The sequence below is a fragment of the Gracilinanus agilis genome, chromosome 2 (genome assembly GCF_016433145.1).
Source record: "Gracilinanus agilis isolate LMUSP501 chromosome 2, AgileGrace, whole genome shotgun sequence".
NCBI classification, from domain to species: domain Eukaryota; kingdom Metazoa; phylum Chordata; class Mammalia; order Didelphimorphia; family Didelphidae; genus Gracilinanus; species Gracilinanus agilis.
Genome location: NC_058131.1, coordinates 244,398,791 through 244,412,221, shown reverse-complemented (window position 1 = coordinate 244,412,221; position 13,431 = coordinate 244,398,791).

The following is a 13,431-nucleotide window of genomic DNA, read 5'->3' as shown; positions in this document are numbered from 1 at the left end:
ATTTGATTTTTCTGCCCTGCAAGTCAGGACACAGACAGGATGGCTTGTCTGAGATAAATTCTGGATCACTCCTGGTGACTCCTTTTATTATTGAAAACATATTAATTTGGTTTTTAGGAGAGTCCCAAGTTATAGAAAGCCTATAAGTACCACATAGTAAATCAGCAGTTAAGGAGTTAACAATTTTTCCCCAAGCCAAAGAAAAAGCAGAAATTAGCAGAAGCTGCCCTGTATCTCTTTCTCTGTATTGCAGACACCCCAAGGACACTGTAGGTAGATCCAGACAAATTCCATTCCACACTTAGGTATTTGCCAATGACTAAATTCACCCTATAGTCTTAAAGGCTCTTTCTTTAAAATAGCTTTTGAAGTATGGAAGCTTTTTTTACTAAAATAACTCTAAGATAAAATGAGATTCATTTTCAACCTTGGACTTTGTCTCATCTGGGCATAATCTTCATGAGAAAAAATTTCTTGCAAGCTATATGCCAATCATGATGTCATTCTGTAATTTCAACTGTGCTTTATAGGAAACTAATAAAGAATGCTCAGGGGCTTGTTGGAGCAGCCATGAGCTAACTGACAGCCCCCAGCATCTGCCTCATTCTTACCAAAACCATGCACCTCTCTAAACCCTGGAGCTGCTGGATAGCTTCTTACATTCAGGGAGAGGCATCATTGATGGGTGAATTGCTCCCTTGTCTGGCTGAGTTGGCTCCTCATGAGGTTAAGTCTCTAGGCTGACAGGTCAGTCCCCTACTTGGGAATGGTCAATTGCTTGGCTGATTTGCTGGTTCCGCACAGGACTTGGCTCTCATTGCCCATTTCTATAGTTGACTCCAGTGGTGTTTGCTTCTAAATTCAGTTGCTGAAAGGACTTCTTATGCTCTGACCTTGGGAAGCTCACAAGGACATAACCAAATCAATTCTTTTTCCAAATACTCATTCACCTAAACTCAGGAAAAAACAAACAGAGGCAAAAGAAACAGAGGCAATTATGCATTCATGGTCTGGTGGTGGACAGGGTGGGTCTTAAGACAATCCTTGCCCTTCCCCCTACCCAGTGGCTCAAAAGCAGTTCTTGTTTCATACCAGGAAGAAAATGAACAAAAGAGCTGAAGGAAGGGCATATAGATGCTTTTCTATTGGAACTAAATTTTGGCTCCATGCCTCCTGAGTCATTGGTCCTTCGGATTCCTGAAACAACTAGAAAATTTACCACACAGAATGAGCCTGGCAGTCACTCATGGCCAGGAGTGGGTACCAAGACTTCATGTATTGCATTAGAATTAGGAAATACTACACATTCTCACCCAGAAGAGAATGGCCAATGTGAGCATGCTCCAAGGACTGGGTCTTCAAAGCCCAGCCTTCTCTTAAAAGAAAAAACAAAATAAGGAGCCTACAATCTATAGGAGGAGACAACATACAAAAAAATCTATATAATACAAAACTATATATAGGAAATAATTGGAAGAGGGAAAGCACAAGAATTAAGAGGAATTAAGAAAGTAGGATTTTAGTTGACTTAAAGGAAACTAGGGAAGTCAGTAATCAGATTGGGGGAGGAAGGGGTGGAGCATTCCAGGAATTTGTGAAACAGCCAGAAGCCAGTCATTGGAGCAAAGGCTATGTGTCATCATTCACGCCTCCCTGCTTCTTTCTCCCATTTTACCTAGATAATACAAACTTTAGCCTATTAATTAAGTCAAGTTAATATCTATTCATAAATGCTTACTACAGAGTCAGCCCCGGAGTGGAGAGGTCCTGGCTTCAAATTTGACCTCAGAGACTTCCTAACTGTGTGATCCTGGGCAAGTCACTTAACCCCAATGCCCTAGCCCTTACAATGGTCTTCAGCCTTTGAACAGATACTTAGTATCAGTTTTGCCTTAGAATAGATACCAGATACTTAGAATCAATTCTAAGACTGAGTGTAAGGTTGTTTATTTTTTTCTTAAGTACTTACTATAAGCCAGGCATTGTGCTAAGTGCTGAGAACACAAATACAAATTGAAACATAGTCCCTACTACCCTCAAGGAGTTTATATTCCAATAGGAGAAGACAATATATAAAAGGAAGCTGAAGGAAGGGTTGAAGAGATTTATGTGGTGCGATGGTTTGGAGAGGACAGATTAAGAAAAAAGTGCACACTCAACAGGAGGGAGACCTGGCTCTTTTCTATACCTGTTTTAATGGTAGGTGACAGGAAGAGTCATCCAATCAGAGGGAATGGTTGCAGGATTCTTCTAATCTAATGAACGGATTTTAAGATGAAGAACAGTATGGCATAATAGAGAAAGTTTGAGATTTCAATCCTCAGAGCAAATATCTTTATATAAAATGCTGTCTACTGGCCCAGTAGGCAACACATAGATACTCATCTCCTTGGAGAGGAGAGCTTTCCTCTAGTTTTTGCTTCAGACTGGCAGCCTAGAGCTACAACTGTTCATTGCTGAGAGCCAGGTGTGAAGAAGTGTATGCCATCAACCCCAGGTATGAGGAAACAAGCACCTGGTGTTGAGAAATGATCCTTAGAAAAACCCTCAAAGCAATCTGTTAATCCATTGATTGGGCTGGAGTATTAAGGGCTCTTATTCAAAGTTAGTTTTTTTATGAGTAGCTAAGACTGATCAAGTTTTATCTGACTACATTTGTTTCCAAAAAAGTTACTCAAAAATGAAACTTGTAGACAACTCCCCCCACCAACCTGTCCCTATCCTTACTTAGGTCAGCAGACCTTCTCTCTTAATGTGTGTTGTTTTTTAAATGGATATATTTAATTTTAATATAGCAACTACTCCTAAGCAAACAAACCACCTCCTAAGCCAGTCACTTAATGTCTCTGGGACTAAGAGACTTGATAATGTGGTATTTCTCAAGTTTGATCATTTCTAAACTCCTTTCCAGGTTCTAAATCTATAATCTTTTGATTCTATAAACCTACCGTAAAATGTATCCTCTTTAAAATCAAAAGCAACATCCAACATTGACACTGACCATCTACTAAGTGCGTGCCTTATGTTCTGCCTTATGTTCTGATATCATTTGTTAAAAAGAAAGGTTACAGATTCTAGCTTTAATAAGTTGGTATAAACATGTCCATTGTATTTGGCCTGAGACTTGTTGCTATTTAATGTTGCCTTCATTTACATAGTGGGATTCATGAGATACAACATGGCCTCACTGTCAGAAAGATCTGGGTCTGACTTTTAGCAAATCTTGGCAGTGCAAGTTTGGACAAGTCACTTACCCTTACAGTAATTTTAATTTTTTCTCTTAAAAAAAACAAACAAACTCTTACATTCTGTTTTAGTAATAACTCTTAAGACAAGGGCAAAGGCTAGGCAAACAGAATTAAGTGACTTGCCCAAGTCACACAGCTAGGAAGTGTCTGAGGTCATATTTGAACCCAAGTCTTCTTGACTACAGATCTGGCACTATCCACTGGGCTACCTAGCTACTCCCAACCCTCTGATAATTTCCAAAGTATATAAATTATAGGGATGGGCAGATCCACATTGAGAGAGGAAGTCTCCCTTAGAATCTTCTACACTCTAGAGAAAATCAGGTCGGATAAATTAAAAAAAACAACAGTATGTATTCATTTATTTATGTTTGTTTCTTCATTCTGCAACATTTCATGGAAGTCTTCTTATATTTCATTGAATTTCTCACATTTGTCTTACCTCTTTGCAAAATAATATTTCATAACAATCATACATCAAAATTTGTTCATCTACTTCTCTACTAACATTGAGCCTATGGTTAATCCCTTTATTTTGCTATAACAAGTAGCTCTACTATGGCTATTTTTTACAGATTGGTCTTTTCTTTTCTTTTTTTTTTTACTAACCCTTACCTTCTGTCTTAGATAGACAATGGGGGTTAAGTGACTTGCCCAGGGTCATACAGCCAGGAAGTATCTGAGGCCAGATCTGAACCTAGCACCTCCCATCTCTAGGTCTGACTCTTAATCCACTGAGCCACCCAGCTGCCCCCACAAATTGGTCTTGTCTTCCTATCAGTAATATCTTTGGAGTATAAACTTAGGAGTAACTTGACTAGATAAATTTGAACACGAAAAAATGACAAATTTTGTACTCAAGGTAGGGAAAGCTATCTCAGAGAAGGGTTGGGAGAGCAATTGTTTGGCAAAGACTGAGGAAAGTCCATCCCTGGTTTATTTCAGTGGTAGGTAATCTCTTCTTCTTCTTTTTTTTTTTTTAAGCTTTTATTTATTTTTTTGTTTATTTTTGGTTTAATTTAATTTTTCCATGGTTACATGATTATTGTCTCCTTTTCCTCTTCCCTCCCTCCTCTTGGAGTTGACAAGCAATTCCATTGGATTATACATGTATTAACACTCAAAACTATTTCCATATTACTCATATTTGTAATAGAGTAATCTTTTAAAACCAAAATCCCAATATAAATAAATATAATATAAAAATATTTTTAAATCCCAATAAAAATTTTAAAAAATACCTAAACAAGTGATAAATCATATGTTTTCTTTTGCATTTCTACTCCCACAGTTCTTTCTCTCAATGTGGATAGCATTCCTTCCCATAAGTCCCTCAGAGTTGTCCTGAATCATTGCATCATTATTAGTAGCAAAGTCTATAACATTTGATTGTCCTACAATGTTTCAGTTACTGTGTACAATGTTCTCCTGGTTCTACTTATTTTATTCCATATCAGTTCATGTAAGTCTCTCCAGTTCTTAAAGAAATCATCTGGTTTATCATTCCTTATAGTACAATAGTATTCCATTACCATCATATACCACAATTTGTTCAACCATTCCCCAGTTGAGGGATATCTCCTCATTTTCCAATTTTTTGCCTACCTCAGTGATGGTGAACCTATGGCACAGGTGCCAAAGATGGCAGGCAGAGTGCACTCTGTGGGCACGTGGCCATCCTCCCTTCCCTTCCCTACCACCCTAGAATTTGTTACTAGAAAGGCAGAGGCTCTAGGGTGGATCTGTTCCCCTCTCCACCTTGCCTGATGACATTTTTTCATATCAACTGCCCCTCTGCCCAGCAGCCCAATGGGAGCTCACAGGGGTAAGGTGGGCAGCTTGCAGGTGGCAGAGCTGGAGGGGAGCAGAGTGCTTGGGCCATTCCTCTTCCCCTCTCTACACTAGGTGAGGACATTCCTCACATCACCCACCCCTCTGCCCAGCAGCCCATTGAGAGCTCTTCCTCCCTTCGCTGTGTGGGGTAAGGGGAGGTGGTACCAGGAGGGGCATGACACTCAGTCTGGGAGATGGAGTGGGAGCATGGCCTGGCAGTGCATCTCTAAAAGGTTCATCATCACTGGCCTAGGTAATCTATTAAGGAGAACATTTCCATCCAGCTCTGACTCCAGTTTGTTCTCCCTCTGACTCTTGTATGGGGTATACTAGAGGATCACATTCCCTTTTGTCATACTTCTATACCCCCCTTCTTTTTTTGTTCTTATGACAACTTTCTTTAGTCATAGAAGATGGTGGGTAATTGCAATATTGTTTCACCTAACCTACATGCTTGTAGGATGTGAGCTATCCCCACTAGAAAACAGATAAGTATCAGGGACTTATTATAATTTTATTTTTTTCTCTTATTTTTGGAAAAAGTGGTTTATATTTTATTTGGATGACTTACTTAGTACATGCTTAAATAATTGACCCAGCCATATATTTATCCCATAATAAATCTTGTTTTTGTAAGAGAATATACACCATTTGGGAACATTCTTCTATGTTACTGTCGGCGTGGAATCTAGAGACCCCAAACTTGTGGCTTAGTGAGATCTGATGAACCCCAAGTTTTAGAAATAGCTTGTAGGTTGGAGACCCCCAAAGCTTGTGCTTGTTCCCAGTTCCCTGGAGAATCCACCCTGAAGGGAATCTCAGACTAGCAGAGGCAGACTGAATAATGGACCCTAGGGTAAATGCTAAATACCTTTTTGGCTTAGGTAGTTTTGTCCATTGTATCAAAGACCCTTCCCAGGAAAACACACCTGGGCAGGGACCATCCTTTAGTATCCATTGTGTAAGCAGCCTCTTTCCTTACATCCTAGCCTCTAGCTATGATTCCTTTCCCAAGCCTGATTGTAAATCCCATCCTTACCAGTATGCCAGTCATCTTTCCCAGCCCCTGGATCTTCCCAAATGGTATATAAGTTCCCCCAATTTCCTTTGTTCCTTGGAGTCATCATCTAGCAAGGCACTCCCAGGGGGTCAGGGATCAGAGGGAAGCAGTGTTCAATCCTGGACTCTGCATAAGGCGCAGCTCTGCATAAGAGGCTAAGTAGCCCTGTTCCCCCTTTCCTTTGATTAAAGAATGGCTTTATGACTATCTAATAGTTCTGTGTTTTTTCTAAGTTAACATTACCATCAAGTTATATATGTGCTTATGTATAGGATTAGATCTTTAGTAGTATCTCATCCTCCTGAGTGGAATGTGAAGCTCTCCTAAAGGTTCATAAAGTCTTTGTATTAAGACTTTTTAAAAGCAATTTTAAGGAAAGATGTTGCCAGTGACCTGGATCAGGAAAGCAGATCTGCCAGAAAAAATGTAGTAAGGACCATCAGGATTTCAGACAACCTAAAACGGGTCGGCAAATGTATGACTCTCAAGCCATATCTGGGCTCTTTTGAGGGCCAGATATGGCTCTTTCTGCAGGAGCCATAAAGTCAATTTTTTTCAGGCACTGTTACAGGAGCGCACTGTGAGCACTGAAAGACGAACCGTGACACAGTAACAGTTTACACATGACATCGTCACGTGATATGTCAACGTCATGACGTGCAGTGCAGAGGTGCAATCAATCCTGCAAAAGGCTAACTGCAGAATTTCTGGCATTTGAGAGGGTTTAGAACCCTGACTAGAGGCAATTGATCCAGGAGGCTTGGTCAGAGCAGAAGGGTCAACTGAGCTTCAACTTTGGGCTGAAACCTGGCCTTGAATCTATGCCTTTTCTCTTGAGATTTTGTAGCTTAGCTAATTCCTCTGGATCTCCCTGACCTTCCCTATTTCATTCCCCATTTCCTTTCCTAATTTCCTGAGGGTTTTGGGAGAAGGATGAATTTGGGTGGTAGCAATCAAACTTTGAAGACTTAGGTTTTCCCCACAAACCCACAAACAAGTAGAGCTTACCCTTAATACAAATTATCTCCTGATTCATTGTGTATAACTTCCCTAACCTTAAAGGCAACAAAGTCTCCCGGGCTGAGTGGCACAGGCTCTTGCTCAGTTTGCCTCATTCCTGTGTCCCTCCCGGACCTGGAGCTTCTCCCTAGGCAGTTGTTAGAGAAGCCTTTTATCCCTCTGTCCTTTATAATCAACCCTGAAACTTAATAAACCCTGTTGTTATTTAATCAAACCTTTTGCTAAATTGTTGGTTGAATGATAAAAGAGGGATAAGGAGAGAAAGGAATAGTTTCTCTTTGGGTCCTGAGGGGAGTTGGAGGCATCCATCTTGGAGGAAGTGGTGATCTCTATACTTCCTCTGAGAAGCCCTTCTATTTCACAGACAGGGAAGAGCCTCGGGACTCTGTCTTTGTGAGCTTGAGAAAATGACTAGAAAGCCCTCTAGTTAGTTTCAAACCATTTCTGACTGGCCTTAACCTTTTGTCTGTAGAAGTGCCCTTCCTACCCGAAAGGGTTCAGCTGTTTCCCTTCAGTGTCCTCTGTCTCAAGCCTGTGTACCCAGTCTGTGTCTCCCTGTTGCAGCTGCCTGCCCAACTACCTCATCCTCTCCCCTTGCTGCTCATTATACTTCAACGTCTTATATTTCAATAAACTCAGCCATTCCCTTACATCTCTCCTACCACCTCGATCTACTACCCCCACTATTGTACCCTCCTTTCCCACCTACTGACTCAGGGACCCACAAACCCCATCCATGTGCGTTATTCCCTTATTACAGACGTAACGCGTCAGGTACCTTTCGGTACCACGACTATCTTCTAAGATAGAAGGCTCCCTCATTGATATTATTGTGCAAGACGAATCCTGGTCTTTAGTTCAGCTTGGTAGGTGTGCTGGATGTTCCTCCTTCTGCCCTCCTTTTATTCTTTCCACATCTGTTACTGAGATCTTGGGGTTCTGTATAGTGATTGATCACTTTTGTCTACATTCTCTACCCCTCTGCCTCTGATTTACATGGCTTTATCTCAGTGCATATATACATTTACAATCCTGTCTCACTTTTTTAAATCTATTCTGCTGCTATATTTATTTTTCAGTGAGGACATTGCCTTGTTTGTTACCCCTCTGCCTCTGATTTACATGGCTTTATCTCAGTGTATTTATACATTTACAATCCATCCCTGGAACTGTCTCACTTGTTTAACCTATTCTGCTGCTATATTGATTTTTCAGTGAGGACACTGCCTTGTTTGTTATCTCTATTCATGGGGTCTGCACTCCCTACTTTTGGAATTGTTATTGTTTTTAACTTTTCTATCTGCTCTTAAAGGGGAACTATAGTCAGATTACATCTTTACATATGCTTCATTAGGGAGAAGCATTTCTCCCCAGTAGTTGTTTCATTTGATGCAGAATGATCGAGTAGGCAGCACTGATAAATACCTGTACCAGGAAATGTGTGTGATGTGTCCTGGCCAGTTTTCCATGAAAAGGTACCCTCCTCCCCCACTACTTACTAATGCCTGCACACAAGTCATGTTATTTTCTGTAATCTCCTGATCCCCTACTTAATTTATGTGGCCAAATGGCTTAACCGGCAGGCTGGCACCTTTTTCTTCTCCTGTTGCCTGACTTGAGAGAGGGAGAGGAAAAAGTATTCTTCCCTGAATTTTTCTCTCTTTATTTCAGCAATTTTCTTAGTGTAAAGGAGTTTTATATGTAAGATCACGTTTAACAGATGGAAGTCTCAATGCCTGCATGAAGCTTAACCTTATCACGTATCAACCAGACTACAAATCCATCAGCAAAACCATGCAGCACCAGAAGTCACATTAATGGTAAGAAGTACTTTATTCATCATTGGTTAGCACATAATAACGTTATTAAAAATAGTTCAGAGACTTATTGTACTTTAAAAGTGTTGTTCTTACATAAAATGCACATATTTACTTGTATTCAGTGTTAAACATATTGTAAGGCTCTCACGAAATTACATTTTAAAAAATGTGGCGTTTAAGGCTCTCATGGCCAAAAAAGTTGCAGACCCCTGACCTAAAAAGATGACAGCAATAGATGTCCCCAGAAATCAGACACTAGAGACTCCGAGTAAACTCTTGGATATAACAAACTGAACTGTAGGGCTTGAGCCACCCATCCTCTTCAGTCTTCCCCTTGAGCTGATATTTTGCTTTGAGAATAAAATCCTTGTGCCTAAAAGGGACATGCCCCCTAAGGCTACTTATCAACACATCTATCAATCATTTTTAATATACTAAGAAACCCCCAAATATAGTTAGACGCTCTATGAAATGTATGTACTTATGTACCCTGATGTGTAAATTAGGATTTTGTTTTCCAGGGACTCTCTTTCCCAGCATCCCAGTTACGTATCTACATTGTGTGCTAACATAGGGAGGATATGAGTTTTGTACAGCTCTGCTCTCTCTCTCTCTTTTCCCCTTGTTACGGCTGGAAAAGCTGACTTTATGCTATAATGGGGAATAACCAGGGAAGTTAACTAAATATTATCTGTGGGCTCACAATGGGGTGTGAGGGAGACAGGAATGACAGAAGGCAGGACCAAACAAGGTAGTGAGACTGGATTTAATTACTAAAGACATTATCTGTTAACAGAAGTGGCATTTAGGCCCTAACTGTCACCCTGCATCACCTAGACAAGGGACCTATGGAGCCAGCAGGCAAAAGGTAAGAGTTTATAAAAAATTAATTAAAGAAACTATGGTAAAGGATGGGAATAGGGGTTTCCATACTTTTCAGACTAAGGGCAAACCACAGGGTCAGGGGAGGGACTTTCCTACACTCAACTGAGACCTTAGCCAGGCAGGGCCCAGAGGATAGCAGGACAGGAGTGGGAATCCTCAGAGCAGAGTCCAGAGATGTTACAGGATGCCAGGAGCCAACTCCTCCAGAAGAACTAGCTGCACTCCTTCAGGTGGGTAGATTCTGGGAGCTAACCCAGCCCAAGTTAACAGGCAACTCAGGTTGGGATTAATAGTCTCTACCAAAATCTCCCACAGGAAGTTGTCAGTCTTCCTTCAGGATCTCTGGAAATCTGAGGTTTCCTAGGGTCAGTTGCAACTTGTCTCAACCACCATGGAGTCCTTCTCAGAGAGAGCAAGCCACTTCCTGCTTCCCCATTCCATGTAGAATTCTCTAGCCCTTCCTGTTAGGTCTCCTAAATGATAACTAAATAATCTTCCTCATAACAATGCCAGGCAGGAGAATCTACACATGTAGATTTACTTTTTGTTAGATAATTAGGTTTGAACTTCTATTTCTTTCTTTTTTTTTTTTAAATATTGCTTATAGTACAGCAATACTTTTTTTTTTTTAATTTTTTTTTAAACCCTTGTACTTTGGTGCATTGTCTCATAGGTGGATGATTGGTAAGGGTGGGCAATAATGGGGGTCAAGTGACTTGCCCAGGGTCACACAGCTGGGAAGTGGCTGAGGCCGGGTTTGAACCTAGGACCTCCCGTCTCTAGGCCTGACTCTCACTCCACTGAGCTACCCAGATGCCCCCAAACTTCTATTTCTTTTAGTTTATTTTCTTTCTACTTTAAGTGACTACTAATAAACTTTATAAAATATAATTCTTGGAGTTATTGAATATTAATTTTGATCTTACACTGGTGAGACAATCTTGAAATGTATAGATGTCATATATGGAATGATTAGTTGGGGAGACTAATATGTCAAGTCAGAGGGGGGAATATGGAAAGTTAATTTTAATCTGAACCCCTTTTTGACCTCCCAAACACCCTTTTGACTTTAAATCAAAGAATCTTAGGTTTGAAATTCTGGATTGTATCTCCCTCAGGCCATGAGTGGAGTCCTCCCTTCTTTTGTCTACCATGCTAAGAGATGCTGTACATGTGCTGTGTGTCCATTCTAAAAGTCATATGGCTACTCCTGGCATCTGGAAGATCCACTGTTAGGGTCCGAATGGATTGCCACCCAAGGAGTACACGGAGACAATGCAATCCAAGCAAAGGGAAGTCTTTATTTCTAGTGCGCGCTAGGGGAGCTCAGCAAAGGAGTTCCAGGGGGGCATAGTCAGAGTAAAGATTATATATGTTTGGGGTGGCGGGAAACTCAGGGGGTGGCGGGAAAGGTGGCGGGTAAGGTCTGGGCTGGTGGTTAAGGGGGGTGTCAAGGGATGGCAGGTAAGGTGGCGGGTGTTGACAGACTCAGGGGCTCCCTGTAGTTCCTGAAGTAGCCTTTGTAGTTAATGGTTTTTGGCTGTCTCCCCAAGCATCTAGGGTCTTTATGCTACATTTGGGAGCCTAATAACACCCTATTGTTAGTGACCATGGATTTCTCTAAGACATCCTGATCTGTGAGTCCCTAGCTTGTGTTTGCTTGTGGTTGCTTAGTTTCTGTGTCATAACTTTGGTGTTCTATACCACCTCTTGTCTAGATTGAGGTCTGAGTCTTCAAATCAGGGAGCCTTGTGAAAGGCATATCACAAAGAGCATAAATTAGTGGAGGGGACAGGAAGTCATTCTCTTCCTTTGGAAGTCATTCTCTTCCTTTGGAAGCATAGTCTAGAGAGGGCTGGAGGTCTGGCTCCCTGCTGGCTCTGCCTGCTTCAGGGCAAACAGTAGAAAGAGTTAGTTGGCCAAACATGGCTCATGTTTTTCTTTCTTTGGTCCATTTTTTGCTATTTAATAATTAAATAATAATTATGAAATTAAGATGCAGTCTCCAGAGAATTTTAATCATAATATACTGAAAATTGTCTAAGATTTAACTCCTACTTATCTTTTAATTCAATTCAACTAATATTTATTAACTGCCAGCTATGTGCCAGCTTTTGTCACATCATTGTCCTTCCTGGACTCTAAGTTCCAGACAAATTGCTTCTCAAATCTTGCATGCTATTTCCTGCCTTCATGCAAATAGGTTATCTCCTATGCTTGGAATGAATTCCTATCTCATCTCTGTTTGTCAAAACCCTTTTGTTCCCTTTCTAGCCATGTGAACCTGCATAAGACACTTGACTCCAGTTGCCTGGCCCTTACTTCTCTTCTGCCATGGAATTGATACTTAGTATTAATTCTCAGACAGGAAGTAAGGACTTAAAAAATCTCTTCTATTCCTTCAAAGTTCCAACTTTCTCTATAAAGCCTAATCTTCCCAAATGAAATAATTTTTTCCTCATGTTTTTCTAGAGCATTTTGTCTGGATCCTTCCTTTACTTTAATCACCACAGAACTTGTATTTACTTATCTGGGTGCTTTTTATAGCCTCCTCCCTCTCAGGGAACTGCTTTCAATTTCAGTATATCCACTTGACTTAGTGGATATAGCACATGCCTTGGAGTGTGGAGAACCTGGGTTCAAATCCTACCTGATGTATACTGGTTATGTAACCCTAGGCAAGCCCCTTATAGGAGCTATAGATAAAGTTCTGGACCTACACTCAGGAAGACCTGAGTTCAAATATGACCTCATACACTTACTAGCTATGTGACCTGGGGCAAGTCATTTGACTTCTATTTGACTCAGTTTCTCATCTGGAAAATGAATATAATAGCCCCAACCTTTCAGGATTGTTGTGAGGATAAAATGGAATAATACCTGTAAAACACTTTGAAAACCTTAAAACACTATGTAAATTCTAGCTATTATTATTAAACCTCTCAGTATTCTAGGCAATACTTCAAGACCAGAAGATGTGGACCTGCGTTATTAGAGGGAATTTCTTCATCTAGATCTTCCTTGTGTGTAATTAGAATTTTGTACCCCAAGACTCCCTTTCCCAGAATCCCACTTTCATTCTCACATTATGTCCTTACATTTTGGAGATAAAGTTTCTGTAACCCTGCCCTCACATTCTCTTTTCCTGAGAAGGTGGTAGGGAAAAACTGCTCTCTATTCAGGCTATACTTTTCCTCTACTTTAAGTGATTATTAATAAGTCTTATAAAATATACTTGGAGTTATTGGATATTAATTTTAATCTTACATTTCTGGCAACCAGCAAAGTTGGAAAAAGAATTCTCATTTTTTTTTTTAAAGAAAGCCTTTGAGTAAAGAATAAGGAGTAGATAAATTTTGCAAAGTTGTGTTTCTCTCCTGCAACTTCTGGTGCCCCACTGCTTGCTCCTATTGTTGTTGTTATTGCTGCTGCTGCTGCTGCTGCTGCTACTGTTGTTGTTGGCCACCCCTCCTGCCTGCTGCTTTTTTTTTACTTAGCCTGGGACTCCTTGCTGAAAGGGATAAGCCTAGGCCTCCAAAGTACTGCTGATCCTCCCCCTCCTCCC